This window comes from Apostichopus japonicus, chromosome 9 (assembly GCF_037975245.1).
Source record: "Apostichopus japonicus isolate 1M-3 chromosome 9, ASM3797524v1, whole genome shotgun sequence".
Lineage (NCBI taxonomy): Eukaryota > Metazoa > Echinodermata > Holothuroidea > Aspidochirotida > Stichopodidae > Apostichopus > Apostichopus japonicus.
Genome location: NC_092569.1, coordinates 18,875,759 through 18,892,971, shown reverse-complemented (window position 1 = coordinate 18,892,971; position 17,213 = coordinate 18,875,759).

The window sequence follows — 17,213 nt, the reverse complement described above, 5'->3', positions numbered from 1 at the left end:
CACCCACCCCCCTCGCCCCATCTTACCGGTTCTATTTACTTATACTTACAAATACATCAAATTTTGTGTGAACTTACAAGCTGATATTTTTTTGAAAACGTAGAACATTGCAAAACCGTGTAGCGGAACCTCTGTATCACAAGACGGTGTATATAGCTTATAATAACGTCCCACCCCCCATTCCCACCCCAAGATTTCACTCTCATTCTTGTGACCCCACCCTCTTAAAAATCTCTAGAGTATAAGAAATTTACACTTTGAAATATATTTTAAATGCAGCACTTGTACTAAGTTGCTACCGTACTATATACTTCACACAGTTTAACAGCTCTTGCAACGCGAAAAAGGCATTTTTTTCTGGGTCCATATATAAACCAATAGACCATATACAGCAACATAATTCAGAGGCATAGCTGGGTATCTCTCATTGTGGGTTGCACTGTTATTGGTTGGGGGTACAGTGGGAAGATCATGGTGTTTGCATGGGGGGGAGGGGTCCAGGTAGCCAAGCCCCCGATGTATATTTCAGATATTTTTTGTTGTTCCCTCGTACATACAACATAAATAGGAAATTTAAAATTCAATGTACGCTTCAGACAGAGGAAGTATTCCTTAAAATATTCGTTAAGCCAACTTATTTGGTCTATACCCTAACCCCCCCCCCCCCCCTACTACCACCCTCTCCTATATATGTCCCCGAGCCAACTTCACTATAGTCCCATATCAGTCGACATATCTTAAACTGTTTAACTACATATATATATCGAAATATTTTAATCCTAGCGTTGAGTTACACGCAGTCAAATGCCAATTGAGTTTCAAGTTTCAAAGATTATTTTGTTATGATATAATAGTACTTACATTGACAGTATCAATAACAGGAATACTTTATTTATATATTAAATATTTACGCGTTGTTGTGAAAACATCTCTGAGGTCAAAACAGGAAAATACGATTCTACCTAGTTGTATATCAAATCACCATGTCCAGAAATATGTTTACGAGGAAACAAAGAAGTATATTAAAATGAAAGGTCTCGTCTAGTATTTGATTATGTTTAACAAACAAATGATGAAATTCTCGTGCCAATATTTCTTGTTGCATCATTTGAATTTTGAAAATTTATTACATCGTAGCCAAAAACAGCATATCCAGTTTCTGTGTTGTGTATATTCTTACATCAGCTATAAGGTATTCAATACTGCTTACTACAAACGAATCAACATATAAAGTTTCTTTGAAAATTGGAGGGAAAAAATAATCCGTATTGGTTTGTAACTTAGGCAACATGATTCTGCAGAAATCCATGCGCTATAATAAATGTTAGAAATACACAATTTAGAGATCTCCATGGTTACAAACGATTTGAATGTTCCTAATTAGTGTGTTATTACACAGTCTAAATGCGGGAAAATTAAACGTCCAACTGCAACGACGTGATTTGATGATAAACTTAGTCACCTGCAGTGAATGTCAATATACTTTATTATTCTAGGTTAGTAGACTACATCGAGGGGCAAGTGAGACTATAGCAATATAGTGAGTCCTTGCTTGTACCCGAGCAATGTTGCCTCAGTATGTGTACTAGCTCCCATGAATGCGTACAGATAATTTGGAAAGTAGTATAAAAAAAACTAGTGCAAAATTAAGTACTCGCGGTCATACAGTATTGTACTCGTAAACTCAGTACATTTCTGGTCAAATCTTCGAAAGTTACCCATTTGTTTGACATCTCTGTACTAAAATGTGTACCAATAATTTCCAACATTGTCATAACGAGCTATCATTGTATATAGAGTCATTCATCTGCTCATTCCATTATAACCGGGTACAAGTGGAATGTCATGTGACTTTTGGAGGGAAAAATGTACGTATTTTAGGTGCGTTTGCAGCACCTTTTTTTCTCTAGCCATCAAAATATACCCAGAACAGAATTATTTTGTTAGTTTAAGTCACAAGGGATTTGCTGAAATCTTGCAAAGGTTTTGTTGCTTGATGAAATAAATCACTTATCCTATCGTACTCTTAACATGTATATGCTTATAGCCTAGCTTTCTTTACATAGGTGAGTCAGGGATGAAGTCGTTTATATACAGTTATAATATGTTGTCGACCGTTATAATTAAAACACTATACTATAAATTCAGGTTCCCTTTCAATATCCCTTTTTTTTTCTTTCATTTGAGAAATGACCTTTAAGATAACTCAATGTCATCCAAATCAAGGGGCTTGACTACCTAGCCCAACACGCTTACCCCTAGGTCAGTTCCTGTGTCCTAGCTCTCTTAGCTTCATGCAAACAACATCACACACCTGGATGATACTAAACACCATTTGCTCTTGCCAAATATTTTAATACATTTGTAAACATGTTATTTAAGGTCAAAGAAGTCTTATGTTTCCCTGTTGAGTTTTGTGTTGCATGATCTGATCGTGTTTAGATATTTCTTGTCCATTTCGTAGCAACCTCAAACCTGGCACAAACAGTACATTCGTGCGGGAGAAGGGGGGGGGGGGTAAATTTGTATGTTGCAGTGGCGTAGGAAGGTATTTTTGAGTGGGGGGGGCTGAAGGCTGATGGCCGGCCTGGGGGAGGGGTCTAAGGGGAGGGGTGTCCCCCTCCCCTTTGGATTTTTTTGCATTTCCAGGTAGCCTCAGATGCAATTTGGTGCAATATAGCACACTTCAACACCCACTCCATTTTGTAAACTTAATTTTGTATTTTCACCAGGCCTTAGATGCAATTTGGTGCTCCAAATGAGATTTTTTTTCTCATTTGGAAATGAAAAAGGGGTTTTCTGACTTGCGAAGCGGGGGGCGGAATGATACTTCCGCCCCTCCACATTTTTCACTGGGGGGCTGGCACCCCCAGCCCCCCCCCCCCCGGTTCCTACGCCCTTGGTATGTTGTGTAAAACCATGGAGGCTGCTTTTACCTCCATGGTAACACCAAAGGATTTCTTAGTTATCGTTATATATCTGTTGGGTGTTTTTTTTTTTTTTTTTTTGAAAACTTACATTGAAATGCTTTCAATGTTAGTTTAGAAACGCCTTCAACAAATATGTACAGAAAAATAGTAAACAGTATTTACTTTGTTGTGTAATAATTATTTAACCCTTTCATGAATAATTGTAATAATCATAATAGCATATACATACATACATACATGCTCTTCAAATTTATTTATTCAATATTAATCACATGCCAATAAAGAGAATTATTGTATTACCATTCATAATATGATTTGTCATTCTCGTTGACATTCTGGCTATAGTTTTTTTTCTAGCTAAAGGTTGTAAATTAAAGCCATGTAGACTATGCTGTCACTTTGAACGAGCGCCAGACATGTATAACATCTATTTCCTGCTTAAAATTTCCTGACTTAATTAATCGTCTAACGTTTGATGAAGTTTGGCCTCTCTGGTCTTCAGGAAATAAAGAGCTATAGTACTAGCTTAATATTGGACACTGCACTAGGCCGTATAATATGAACAAGCGATAGTACATTGGCTCCCATAGAAACGGCTAGATGGGTCAGATTTCTGGCCAGGTGCAGTAGCTAGATCCTATGGGGTAATAACCCTATAACCTGAAATCACCTACCTGTGTTTGGTTAACAATTTCACCAAACTTAACTATAGGATTACTCAAAATAAAATGTCAACTGATGGAACTATTGCATCCATTTTTAAAGATAATTGTTCTTAACAAATGAAGGTTAACGACTCATGAATTAATGAATTTGATTCTCTTTGCCAACATGTTGTCGTTCGACAAGACACTTTTCACGTAGGGGCCTATACTAACATAAATCACATAAAGAAATATAAAAAAAAGGAAATGTAATAATTATGAAAATATTTCAAAAGTTGGGCTCCAATTAGTTTAAAACAGAGGTAAATGATTGTAATTGTCTAGGGTTTTAGCTTGGAAAAAAAGGTTATTAAAATATTCAAGGCTATTCAGTAATCTCGTAGAATTGTGTAGTATCAGTTGTGAAATAAAAGCATATAGTAAGGTATCACTTCTGTGTTAGATATGTCATATTCGAGAACGCAAGAGAACAACAGTCAAAAAGTAGTCAATCCAGAAGTGATATGTCTTCTGTCAAATATTTCCCAATATTCACTTTACAAATATATAGAATGTCTAGAACACCCCTTTAAGACAAACTTGCTGATGACGTCAGCTCCTCGATCTAGGCACGTAGATTCCCGCGTTTATCTAAGCCTAACAATTGCATCGCAATCAAAAAACCTAAAGTTTATTTTTAGATTATTAAAAATACCCAAGGGTGTAATTGAGCGCAATTTGTCAAACAAGATATTACTGTACGATAAAAGGCTCTTATATTAACTATCTATAGGTTTTTACGTTGTTATATCTACAGAGCTGACCTAACTGCCTATACGTAGGTATAGCAGACGGTCATTTAAATGGTCATATATGTAATGAAAACTGTTGTATATCGTTGATACGCAACATATCGCATTTGTGTGACTATGAAGTAACCATGTAACTTTGACACTGAGATAATGCGATGTCCATATAGGCCAATATACAGAAAAGAAAAATAATTCTAAATGGTTAGCTGACATCCCTGTTTCAATATATATGGTCAATAAATCGAGATTGATTAAACGTAAACTAAAGTGGATCACGTGGCGTGTGTGTCCTATGACGTCATCATGCTCGATTTTATGATCCTTGAAACCGAATACATTTCGAATGTTTGCTATCTGTCAATGTATAGTTCTCTGCAATTAGAAATTCTCTCAAAGAGCATTTTTTGGAGAACTATTTTTCCTCCTCTGTGGATAATTTTTTGAAATATTATAAGGAAACATTTCATACATACCTAATAGCGTTAACATGCTATATCGAGCAAGGATTCATGCTATACTTATGCGAGGTGTTGAGAGCATTCGTTTTAAAATTTAAAACATCCATAATAAGCCACTAAAATATCTCATTGAAAGTGATGTCTCAAGTCACATTGTCTCAGGTCAAATCAACTAGCAAGTCTAAAAAATAATAAATTTCAGTCCGGTCCGCGAAGTAAAATCGAACCACAATCTTTACACCATTTGAGCTTGCGGAGGATTATTAGAGCAGGACTTCTATAGATATATCAAACTCTGGAATACTCCTTTAAGGCTCCGGAGATGAAGACGTGTGAATATTTCATCATTTGAGGCGATAAACGTCTTACGTTTACCATTGATTTGTTTGGGGTTGCATTCTACGAACTGACATTAGGCCCTGTCATTTAGAATTAATAGTCCAGGCACTTCAGTCGATGAGCCTATAACTTGATCAAAGGGTTATTTATCGAAACTGAGAATTCAACCTGGGCTAATAGCAGTGTGTTTTCATGATCTGCAGCATATCTAATATAATGTTGTGCCTATATAAACTCATCACTTGAAGCACTATAGCCTTGGGCAACCAATACAAACTATATCCTGCACATGACTCAATAGTAGGTATGGTGATATATACTTTTCTGTATGAACATTTGCTCAATCTAATGTGGTCTCTTTTGCCCTCTGTAAAATGAATATAGGTACCCCCCCCCCTACCCTAGAGATTACAAGGTCTTCTCCCATTAACTTTACACCGGTGACCCAACATATTTAATATATGAGCTCTACTATAAGTCCATGCTGCCACTTCAATGAACAAAAAAAAAAAGGAAAAAAAAACACGCATTCCGGATATCCCCGTTCATTATTTTTAGGAAGTTGAACAAGCGAATTAATCATTTTGACGTTTAATATTTAGGAGTGAATATCATCCATGTAATTTCAATGAAATTCAGGATACAGTCTTGACAAAAGTATGTTAAAGCTGCGTTCTGCGATGAAATGTCGTTGTGGCAGATATTTTTCTTGAAAAGCTATATATAGCCATGTACAATAATATCCAGTAAATTTGTTAAGCAATCAATTCAGCTAGCATGATATCCTTTAATTAATCGTGCTAACATATTTCAAAACTTTATATTCCCTGAGGTTCGGGCTATTCCAAAAAAATCACATACATTGACACGAAAAGTATTTAGAGAATAATGTGTTTGTTGAAGTTATAATACTTTTAAAGGTTTTTCAATTGGCATGCAGTCGTCGTATATGAAATGTAAATAATAGTAACCATTATTTGATATTTGTAATATATTTGTTGTAAATATGTACCTATGACCTTTCAAATTACTATAGACACACGATTTTACAGTGTTATATAGCACCTCATAAAGTTGTGACTTTAAGATCAGGTAACGGTGAACCGAGTAAACTGCTTATTTGAAATGTTAATATTAATAACTATGATTTGACATTTCAGCATATTTATTGGCGCTATTAATGAACATTATATATTGAACACATGGTTATCACCTCGTCAAATGGAACCCCACAGTCTTATGGCGTTACGATGTCGTTATATGATGGCATTATGAGTACGTTATGATGGTCTTGTGGTGACGTGACGATGTTGTGACGTCATCCTCGTGAGACAACGACAGCGAAGAACAAATACAATGAAAGACTGAACAGGGTAAATTACATCATACATAAAACTCATCACACCATTATATTTCCTTCACAGTTCATACGCCAACAACCCAGTGGCGGAGCTAGGATTAGGTCAGGGGGGAGGGGCGAGAATGGTCTGTAGGGGCGCTTTCGACACTATCTAAACGGAGCGCCACCACAGGTTGGCGCGGAGCGTACAGAAATTTTTTGAGTAAAGAAACTCCCTAGATCGCCGGAAATGACCCTATCCGGGCCATGCTAATTTGCAGATAAACGAAGAATAAATAGGTGTCATCGCCATATTGTCAGAAAATTACACCAACAAAAAAAGGTATTCGAGAGCGCAATAAAAAAGTCAATAATTGCTAATAAGTAAAAGGTGGTAAAAAGCTGAAAAGAGCGGCAGCAGTCAATTTTAGTCCGTCAAGGGGGGGGGGGGCAGGGCATCCGCCCCCTCTGACTGTATGGACGCTCCGCCACTGCAACAACCCATCCCCTACCCTATACTCTGCTGTAACTAACGTTGAACTTCTATATATGTTCGTTTGCGTTCTGCGTGATCATGTCCTAGCGAGAACAGTCCTGTATAGGCTATACCTAGATAAGCTAAGAAATGTCACTGCCCTCCTAATGTCCTGTTTGTGAATCACTTCTGTAATTTGTAACGTATGCCGTGCTTACCGGTTGTAAGTACAAAGTACAAGTGCAGGGATGTATATTTCATAAGGTTTCATTTCTCAGACCGTGCTATATTGTAAGTATAACTTGTTATCCGATTCGCCACTTTATCACGTAACTCACGTAGCTATAACAGGTTATGTATTTTTGAATGTCACCGACAGATGAATTGATCAACTACTCATTCTCTTCATTTTTATGTTTAATCCAACAGTTATAATTATGAATAATTTTGCGTATAGCTACACAGAAGAACGCAGCAATTGTAAAAGGTATATATTCCGTTGGCTGAAATTGATTACTGAGTAAAAAAAACTGGGAATTTTATGCTTCTTTAGATCAAGACCAGATCCTTGTAGACCTTAGTATGTCGAAGATGCAAGGGTATAATTTGCATTTCCAAGAGAAACGGATCGTCCCATCCTTGGGATTGTTATGGGAAAAACCGTTTCTTATATACCAGCAAGGGAACCTATTTTATGATTTATTTTCTGGTAAAATACGTTTTTTCCCCTTGTTCAAAATTGGGTTGCGTTCACATCATTATGAATAAAATGAAACTCATTGATATTGATGCTTGCCCATTCCGTAAAGCAAATTTAGAAACCTTTGCAATATTCAAAGTTAAAAACAATAATGTGGCAAAATCCAGAAAAAAAAATACAAAAACATTTTGCTGTGGACTGTAAAATTGCTTTCTATCAAGTGGCAACTATGACATCACACCTGTTTGCTGCAAGTTCACTGTTGCTATATAAAACCGTGACAATTTCAACTATCAATATTTCGATAACCCAATGTAGGAATTGCATGAAAATTTCACCAGGACACTGAGTATATAATATCCTTTGTTCATTTGTCAAACATAGAATTTTCATATGTACCATTAATTTTCCTGTGATCCTCTCAAACATGCATGGAGCAATAAGAAAGGCAATTCTTCAATGCTTTGCCCACTTCAAATCTTCTCCCTCTATAGTTTACTAATAAAATATAGTTACGTAACATTATAACGCACTTTGTGATGAAAGGAAAGATTGATTTAGGAAAATATCTGACATTATTGTCTGACATACATGAGTTACTTGGACGCGGTGTATGCATGGTGAATACTACTATTAAACTATTGCAATATACAAAAGTGAAACCATGGGAATCAACAAGGAAGATACGGTATATAAATTCAAGGACAACTAAAGAAATGTCGTGCCTGCGTGCCTGTATAGTCCAGATAAGAAACAAGGTAACGCATATATTACATTAAATCATACAATATGAGGGTAGATCATGTTTCATAAATAAATATAACGCACTTTGTGATGGAAGAAAACGTTGATTTACGAAGTATCTGGCATTGTCTGATGACATGTACTACAAACAGCATCAACGTGTATGGTAATACAAAAGGGGGAATCAAATGAAGATAAAATTCAAGGATAACTAGGAACGTCGTGCGTGACTATAGTCCATCTAACAAACAATTGAACGTACATTAAATCATACAATGTGAGGGTAGGTCACTTACTAGTCACGGCAAATTACTTCAAAATAATGTATAACAAAAAATAGTGTTGTTTAGGTTACATGTGTCTATACATTACACACATATAGAAAATAATGTATGTAATAGAATAGTGCGTTACACGTCATGTAAACAATGTAACGTGCTCTTCTCAACAGGAAAACAGGCAGTAAGCATGCATATATATATATATATATATATATATATATATATATATATATATATATATATATATATATATATATAGTGCGACATTAATGTTCAGTTTCCGCACATTTGATGAAGCATAGAATGAGGTTATGTGGTCACATGTTATAACCTGCTCAAATTTCTTTTGTTAAGAAGAAAGAGAGTGGAGAAATCACGCAGATATCCTGCAATGATAAATAATTGTACTGATGCTGTTTAGTAATTATATCGATAGACTACCCGCGTCTTTATGAAATTCGCTCAAAATCGAATGACTTTTCTCTCTTCTTTCCTGAATTTTTCTCTCCTTTACCCCCCACCCCGGCCCCGCACCCTTTCCTTTCCCCATTCTGGTAATAAAGGCATCGGCTTTGAATGCGGTAGTAATCGTTTAGACCAGGCTAAATAGACGTGTAGGCTGCCAACAAGTTAAGGCAAAGGAATACGTCCTTTTTTGCTCAACAAAATTGGGAACCGGTATAGTATCGGCCAATGTTCATTTGGCTTTGAGGTTGGACAATGCATGATATTAACTAACGACTTCGCGGAACTACTTACTGATACACTTTAAAGTGAAAGTTGAATCCACTTCAAGATTTCCAATTGTTAAAATTGATTTGTAATGTAAGTTACTTGTTAATTTATCGTGATACGGTTATTACGACATACAAAGCGTAGACCCTAAGTCGTTTGGTTCGAGGGGTGGGGGGGGGAGGGTGAGGTCCTTGCTTCCGTTAACAGAAGAAGGAGCTGAAATAATCTGTTGCAGTATTGAGTGAAGTATAAGAATCTCAAACAAAACGAGCAACAACTGCAATCGCGCGACGGCCAAGAAATGCCATCAAGGTCCAACAAATGCCATCAAGGTCCAACAAATGCCATCAAGGTCCAACAAATGCCATCAAGTCCAACCTGAACAATGACACACAAGCAACTTATAGCCAAGAAAAAGTAGGCAAAAAGGCAAACAGGGGACAACCATCAGCTTTGGGTAGCTTATGCAAACAGAATCGCATGAGTCATTATTTGCCATAGATTTTACGAGGGAGATTTCAAGAATATCATTTGCATTAGATATACATATAGCATAATAACCCAGTCATTTTCATAGATATCACATACAGTTATGGGAATTACGTATAGCAGTCGCAACATTGTATTAGTATCACCGTAAAGTTAGAGTTAACAATATAGAAAGCGATATTGATATTATATATGAGTGACCAACATCGAAATAGTGTTCGTATATATAAGTGACGTTATCACATGTATCCAATATGTTGCAACAAGGACTTGGCCATAGTTTGTCATGTCAATAGTAATGTACATAGATATCTTAATATAGGCTATATAACGGCTTTCAGCTTTTCTCGAAGGAAGGTTGCGATGCGGTCTGAAAAGGGACACATGAACTACTATAATGTATATACAAAGTATACATCAGTTTTAGTATTTCACTTTCGGTATATGTTGCACGTTTAGTTGAAATTAAAAAAACCCATCTCTATAACATACTTAACAACGCTGTGCGATGGATAAACTAAACAATTTACTTGAATAATCTATCTATGTAGCCTATATATATATATATATATATATATATATATATATATATATATCTATATATACATCTATATATATTTATTGATACATACATATATATCTGTATTCAGGAAAGCATTTCTATGTAGCCTATGCTTTGGTTATGGCTAAGGTGTCGTTACAAACCATTCCCAAAAATGTGTATCCTGTCACGTGCAATAATATTATACACGTAATAATTTTGGGGCAGCACCAACAGGACATCCACTGGGAGGGGCATATCCGCCGGGTGTATTCTGTATTTCTTGTATCTATGCCGATTTACATATTACACAGTGTTATTTGCATACGGCATTTTAAAAATAATAACCCGTTTCTTTTGCTTTCTTTTTTGCGTTGCCAATTGATATTGACCTGAAAACTACAAATGGTCACAATCATCACGTGTATCAGTAATATGGAAAGCCAACAAGGTCATGACTCATGAGGTATGTTCTTCTTACGTTTTATCGAAATAACCAACCTGTTAAAAGGGGTGTGAAGACTCGCGCACAAAGAAACGTCCCATGCCGGTAATCTGACCTAGTTTCGAATGAGGTGTAACAGAAGGGTTAGACACAACCATCGATCCCAGAAAATACACACACAGCTTGCTACCGTCGGTAATTAGACACTAGTGTACAGTCAATACATACAGCTACGGTCAATACCCACAACACAGTGTACATAGCAGCGATGGACATCTCAGGTCTAGATAAAAAATAACAAGGTATCACGTTTCATTACTTTCTGCATTCAAGCAACGGAAAGTTAACTTTTTCAGAGGGTGGCACGCGGTTTGGGGCGAGTCTTCAATGCCTTTAAGCTCTCATGTAATGTACCTTCATCAGGCACGCGTTTTCGATGTTTCAGAAATAACGGGAACGCATCTAATATACTCCAGCCTATATGCTAGTAACGTCAACGAAAAGAAGCTGTCGTTGAAATTCATGAACGTCTATCAAGATCAAATGTTCCCGCGTATTCTTTGGACGGAAATTTCAAGAACGCAGACAGTAAGGCTATAGGTTACCGGACCTGATAGTTATGAAAAAGAAAAAACAATGGGCATGAAATGGTTCAGCAAAGAGAAAGCAAAGCAAGATCAGATAATGGACGGTAACTTACTTATAATTCCAACTCAAGCTATAGCCTATACTTTCCAATTGTATTGGTTTTCATACATATTGGTCTAGTAGCCTAACATAGAATGGAGTAACGCTTTAATGATCCTCTATATATAGAAACCAAGGATATATACTTGCTGGTTATTGCAATACTATAATGAGAGCGACCGTATATGCCCATTCAAAGTGTTACTGACCGGTCATTATGGTTTACCAATAGCTTGAAATTAGTCCAAAATGTCCCTAAATAAAACTAGTTCATATGATTTGCAGTAGTTTCCTGCATTGTGTATACCCTTTCTTATAATACCCATATATTTTTCCTGAATAATATTACAGTACACGGGTAAATCGCTATAAATAGTTTCAGTTTGCGATAAAGTTGCGGTCAGCTCTATAAATAGGCACCATAGTAAAAAATAATGAACGTCGTGCGTTGAAATAATTCTTTGTTTCTAAGCTTTAAAGGAGATCCCTCAATTTGATGATTTTCTTTCATTTCAATAATTTTAAGTTTGCAGTTATCAGGTAATAACAAGCTTCCGTGTAATTCATCTTTCTATTGGAGAACAGTAAGTTTCCAAGAAACCGATTGTAAACTTGTACACCCAGCAAAATCGCCGAAATCCAGATAATGCTTGTTTGTTTTTTGTTTTTCATTTATTTTTATTCTATCGTTGGTTAGCGGACGATGTCATAGAATGACAAGCTCGTCTTTATAAGAAGAGATTTTTGTTTAATCGTAACGTAATAAAATGATAAACTATACATGTTTGCAATGGACCCCCCATTCCACCGTGCGGCTTCTTTTCGGCTACACAAAACGTTGATAATATATTTGCTTTTTATGGTTTATTGATTCAGGGTAAAAAAAGAAATGCTTAATTTGAGAATGAAAAAAAAAAAAAACCAACAGTCACCAGTTTGCATAAAATTAATAGCATATACAATAACAATTCTAAAGGTATAGTATAATGTTGAATCCTAATTCAAGGCCTCCGTGAACGCTACAGACGAATACACACAGGCCTGAATAACGTTAATAATATCAAACTTCAGGACGGAAATTATACTTGACGTTAAGTGATAAGACGAACAGCCAGTTAATTTCATCGGTTGGCATGATTGAGGCGATACTAATCAACTCGTTCATAGTGTTGATAATCACATGGTACTTATGAAAGCTATATAACAAAAAAAAATAACGAAAGAAGATATCAAGTGGGTGATATAGTAGCAGGAAACGTCCTATAGTAGTTTATATATATATAATTAGAGTGATGAGAAATATTCATGAGCTGATTCAAGGATGGCTTTAGGCAGAATGTATAAGTCTATTTGTATTATTTAGTCCAAGAAAGTATGTTTCTACAGATATTTCGGATTTTATGATATTCAATTTTAAAATAAATAATATCCCTGGATTGCTCCTTTAAGGGATGAAATTAGTCAGAATTTTAGCATTGACAGGTTTTAGTTCAAGAAAAGCAAAAGAAAATAGAACTTTTAGCTTTGATAGGTTCTAGTACATGAAAATCACACTTTGTGTGCTGGTAATATTTGTATAAGCTTCCTGTATATTGCGGATTTCACGATACTCACTTTTAAAATATGCTAAATCTGTCGAATGTTCCTTTAATACTAAAATTGATGATGACATTTTCTCCTCGATGATTGCCTTTAATGTTATTGTTAATTCATTTTTTTTTCAAATTCTAATAAAATCTATATGCCAAAACATTTGATTACATATTAGCAACAGGATATCCATAGACGACATTCGACGCCATTTATATTATTGACAAAAATTGTAACACGTTATAAAATGTTTCATTTGAAACCATGAAAGTCATATATTTGCCCAAGGAGGTTTGTGATATATGAGGGAACTGATCGATCGGTATGAGTATTAGACTACAAAGTCCAGCCGCTTTAGCTGATAAACATTAACTGTTTCAAGGGTCATTTCTCAAATACAACCCTGGACTGATATAAGTGGTATATATGTGATGGTCTATTTTATATTAAAATTAATTTGTAAAATGTTATACTGCGATCCTGAATGAATTCACACACAAAATTATGTCTGATATTTTTAAATTGTTATATAAAAATATACATGCTAACATGTCAATGTTATTGTTTTTATATCACTTCTAATTTTTGAGAAATAATTCTTTAAACAGCTGAGGTTCATCAGTGAAAGTGACTGGACCCATGTAGTCAAACACACATCCATTTATGTTCCTCGCATGTATAGCACCAAGTTCAATAGGACAATGTGAGACTTTGATGTATGTTCTAGAATAACATGTTTTACAAAGCATTACAAAGTTTAATTATATGAACACGATTTAGTTGAGTTATAAGAAACAATATAAAAAAGGGATTTACATCTAGAGGCCTTACAATTATTTACTTTAAAGGTTACATTACCGCCTGTACTGATTCAACCTGCACCTTGAAAAAGTATTGGAATTCTTACCCGTATATTGGCCCGTATAGCCCCCCCCCCCTTTATATCCTCCCCTACGAGCATCACCTCATCCTCATCCCCAACCTTACCCCCTCCCCTGCCAAATCCAGATGACTATACCCTCATCAGGTTTTTTGGTTTGAAATAATTCAATTTCCTTTGAACATTCCTTTGAAGTTAAAGCCAGTGTTGCAGAAGCGTATACGTATACTGGTTTAGCTGATTACTGACAATATAACAGTGTTTTTTTTTACATTAATTAATAAATTAATTAATTAGTTTATATATTTATTTATTTGTCAATATTACTCCAAATCGTGTTGCAAATCATCCTACTTAATACACGATCTCCTATAATATCCCTCTTAATTAACCTTCATTGGCAACTAATACGGTTAGTTAACTTAAACGGGATTTTGTTTAAATTTAAATAAAACAATTCTGTTGTAGTGTATATTGTATCGAGATTTTAGTATCCATTTGTATCAAAATGAAACCCAAGTCAACGCAAACAGCGGTTGACATCTTTCCATTATCCGTGTGCTTATAAACTGACAGTTTAAAACCGATAGGTTCGTTCGCTATTAATTTAAAAAAGATACTAGTTAATATAAGCTGATACTTTAGCCATGGTTACAAGTATTGATATTTGCCGTATACATATATGTATATATATATATATGATAATGTATCGTTTTGAGGTTTCAAACCTTCTGCTTACAGACAATGTGCGACAGAGTTAACAATTACATTTTTTTAGCCAAGTCTATAATCAGCTATCTTTTTCTCTTTGGCTAAGCTTGTCTCAACCAGATTCTTAGCCAACTGCAGTTTGCTTTGGCATCATCAACTTTCAAATAAACCTCTCAATAATAACATCTTATATTAATTAAGTGCAAATATCACCAGGATGTTATATAAATATCAACTTTGTTTTCACTTTATAGTCATCAGTCTGTTTTAACCTCCATGGTCTTATCAACGCCAAACTAAGTATAAATTACTCATAACGAAGGTGCCAACCATCACACCTAAACACAATAGTCTATATTATTGCATGACATGACTTATTTATAATCAATTGGGTACTTTTCGCAGAAATCAATTTCCGTTCAAGTTGTTTACTTTCTTTTTTTAATGATCGCTGTAAAAGCCATAGATATGTATATCATGCCAATCAAACAAAAAAACAAGTAATGTATTCAAGTCAAAATCGTTGTTTTTTTTTTTGTTAATCCGAAACTGCAAGTGTCCCACTCCCACTCACACCTCCCCCCCCCCCTCCCCTGTAGAAACTGAAAACCAATCTGAATCATGTAGTGTTAATCAATTACCGACTTAAATTCAAACTAATCTAACCAGCTGAATACCAAACAAAAGTAAAACAGACAAAACGTATCTTTCGATTCATAATAAATATAGTTTATTTAGTATAGGCTTAGAAACCACAAAATGGGTCATGATATCATATTGTGAATATTACGGTCTTTCAACCAAAGGTAAGATCACAAAATAATACAAGGCAATTTTCTAAATATTATATAACAGACCAATGATTGGGAATGGATTCCACCACTGTATTTGAAATTAAAGAAAAAAAGGGCCGGCTCTTTCTTCACCGTATATAGTTTCAACGGTGATTATATTATAACCTATATAACGGAATCTTTAAATGCACGCTAAGAACCATGTGCGTCTCGTTAACCAAATTCTACAAAAACCAGGGGCTCGTTCGATCTTTGTACCATCTGCTTTTATCGGTCGTATTAAAGTAACAGCCCCCGTTAGTCAAACATGATTAGTTTACAAAGCAAAGACGGTGAACCAATCCGCTCGAGTCAGTTTTTTCTATCTTTTTAACATAACGTTGCTAGTTTAGGGTGATAAGCCATATAGATTAATACGAAAGTAAACAAGCTCTTGACAGTTCAGTCATATAACTAGGGGTCCAAGGGTCCCATCAGAAACAGCCGTGTTAGTAGCGATCGAACGGGAAGTGAAGTAGCCATTTCCATAAATGGAATGTTAGCTAGATTTAGCTAATATAGGCTGATTGCAAGAAAGACTGATAATGAAAAAAAAGGTTAAGATGAAGAAGGGAAAAACAAAATGAAATAAACAACTGATTGTGAGAGCGGAAAAGGTCGACAGCTATGGCAGCCATGTTAGATATATATAAGCATACATGGACTGGTCAGTTTGTAGTTAGGGTTTCTGCTAACTCTGTTACCCTGATTATAGACAAAGAGACAGAAATGTAAGAACATAGACAAAATAAAATAAGAATGACAAAAGTCAAAATTCAGTCTAGTATACTTGGTAGACAGATATTAATGTTTTAAATCGACTAGACATATCTGACCCTCAACTTGCTACATAGCTAAACTGAGCAAGGGGAAGAATTCTATGTGAAGCCAGTTTTTTTATCGACTTTTACAATTTTGGATTACATTAGTGCCTATACACACGGTTTGAGCTTTTGTGAGGACTTTTGTTTCAAACAAACCCGGGGCCCGGACTCAATTAGGTGCCTGGGAAATATTTAAGAACTAAAAAGATCGTATTTCAAAAAGTGCATTATTGTCTTTGAACTCTCACCGCCATGCACTGGTTGCCAAGAAAACCTTTTGTTTTTGATTATGTTTCGTCATTCTTACTTTTATTTAACGTTCCGCAGTAACGTTCAACCCCAGCGGAAAACTTTTCCAAATAGTATATACTGTAAAAAATATATTATTATATTATAGTTGAAGTCATGAAAGTTGCAGGTAGCGGTGGGATGGGGTGGGGTGGGGTGGGTGTGGGGGTGGGGAATGAGCGAATAAAGTTACAGAGGCGCCGGGCTGTATGGTTTCGCGAAACTTTACACGATGTTTCTAAGAGTTACATTAGCATGGAAGTTCCATTAGTTCATCACTATTATAACATACAAGTTTGTTCGTAATTACTGAAGAACAGTTTTGTATTCAAGGTCACCCGGCGTGTGCGCACGATTTTTTGCGTGTTCTTGCGATCGTGTTATTTTGACTTATAGAGATAAGTAAGCAATACAAATTGACAGCGCCCAAGCTGCTGCGTCGAAACGATTTTACCAAGCCATCTGCCA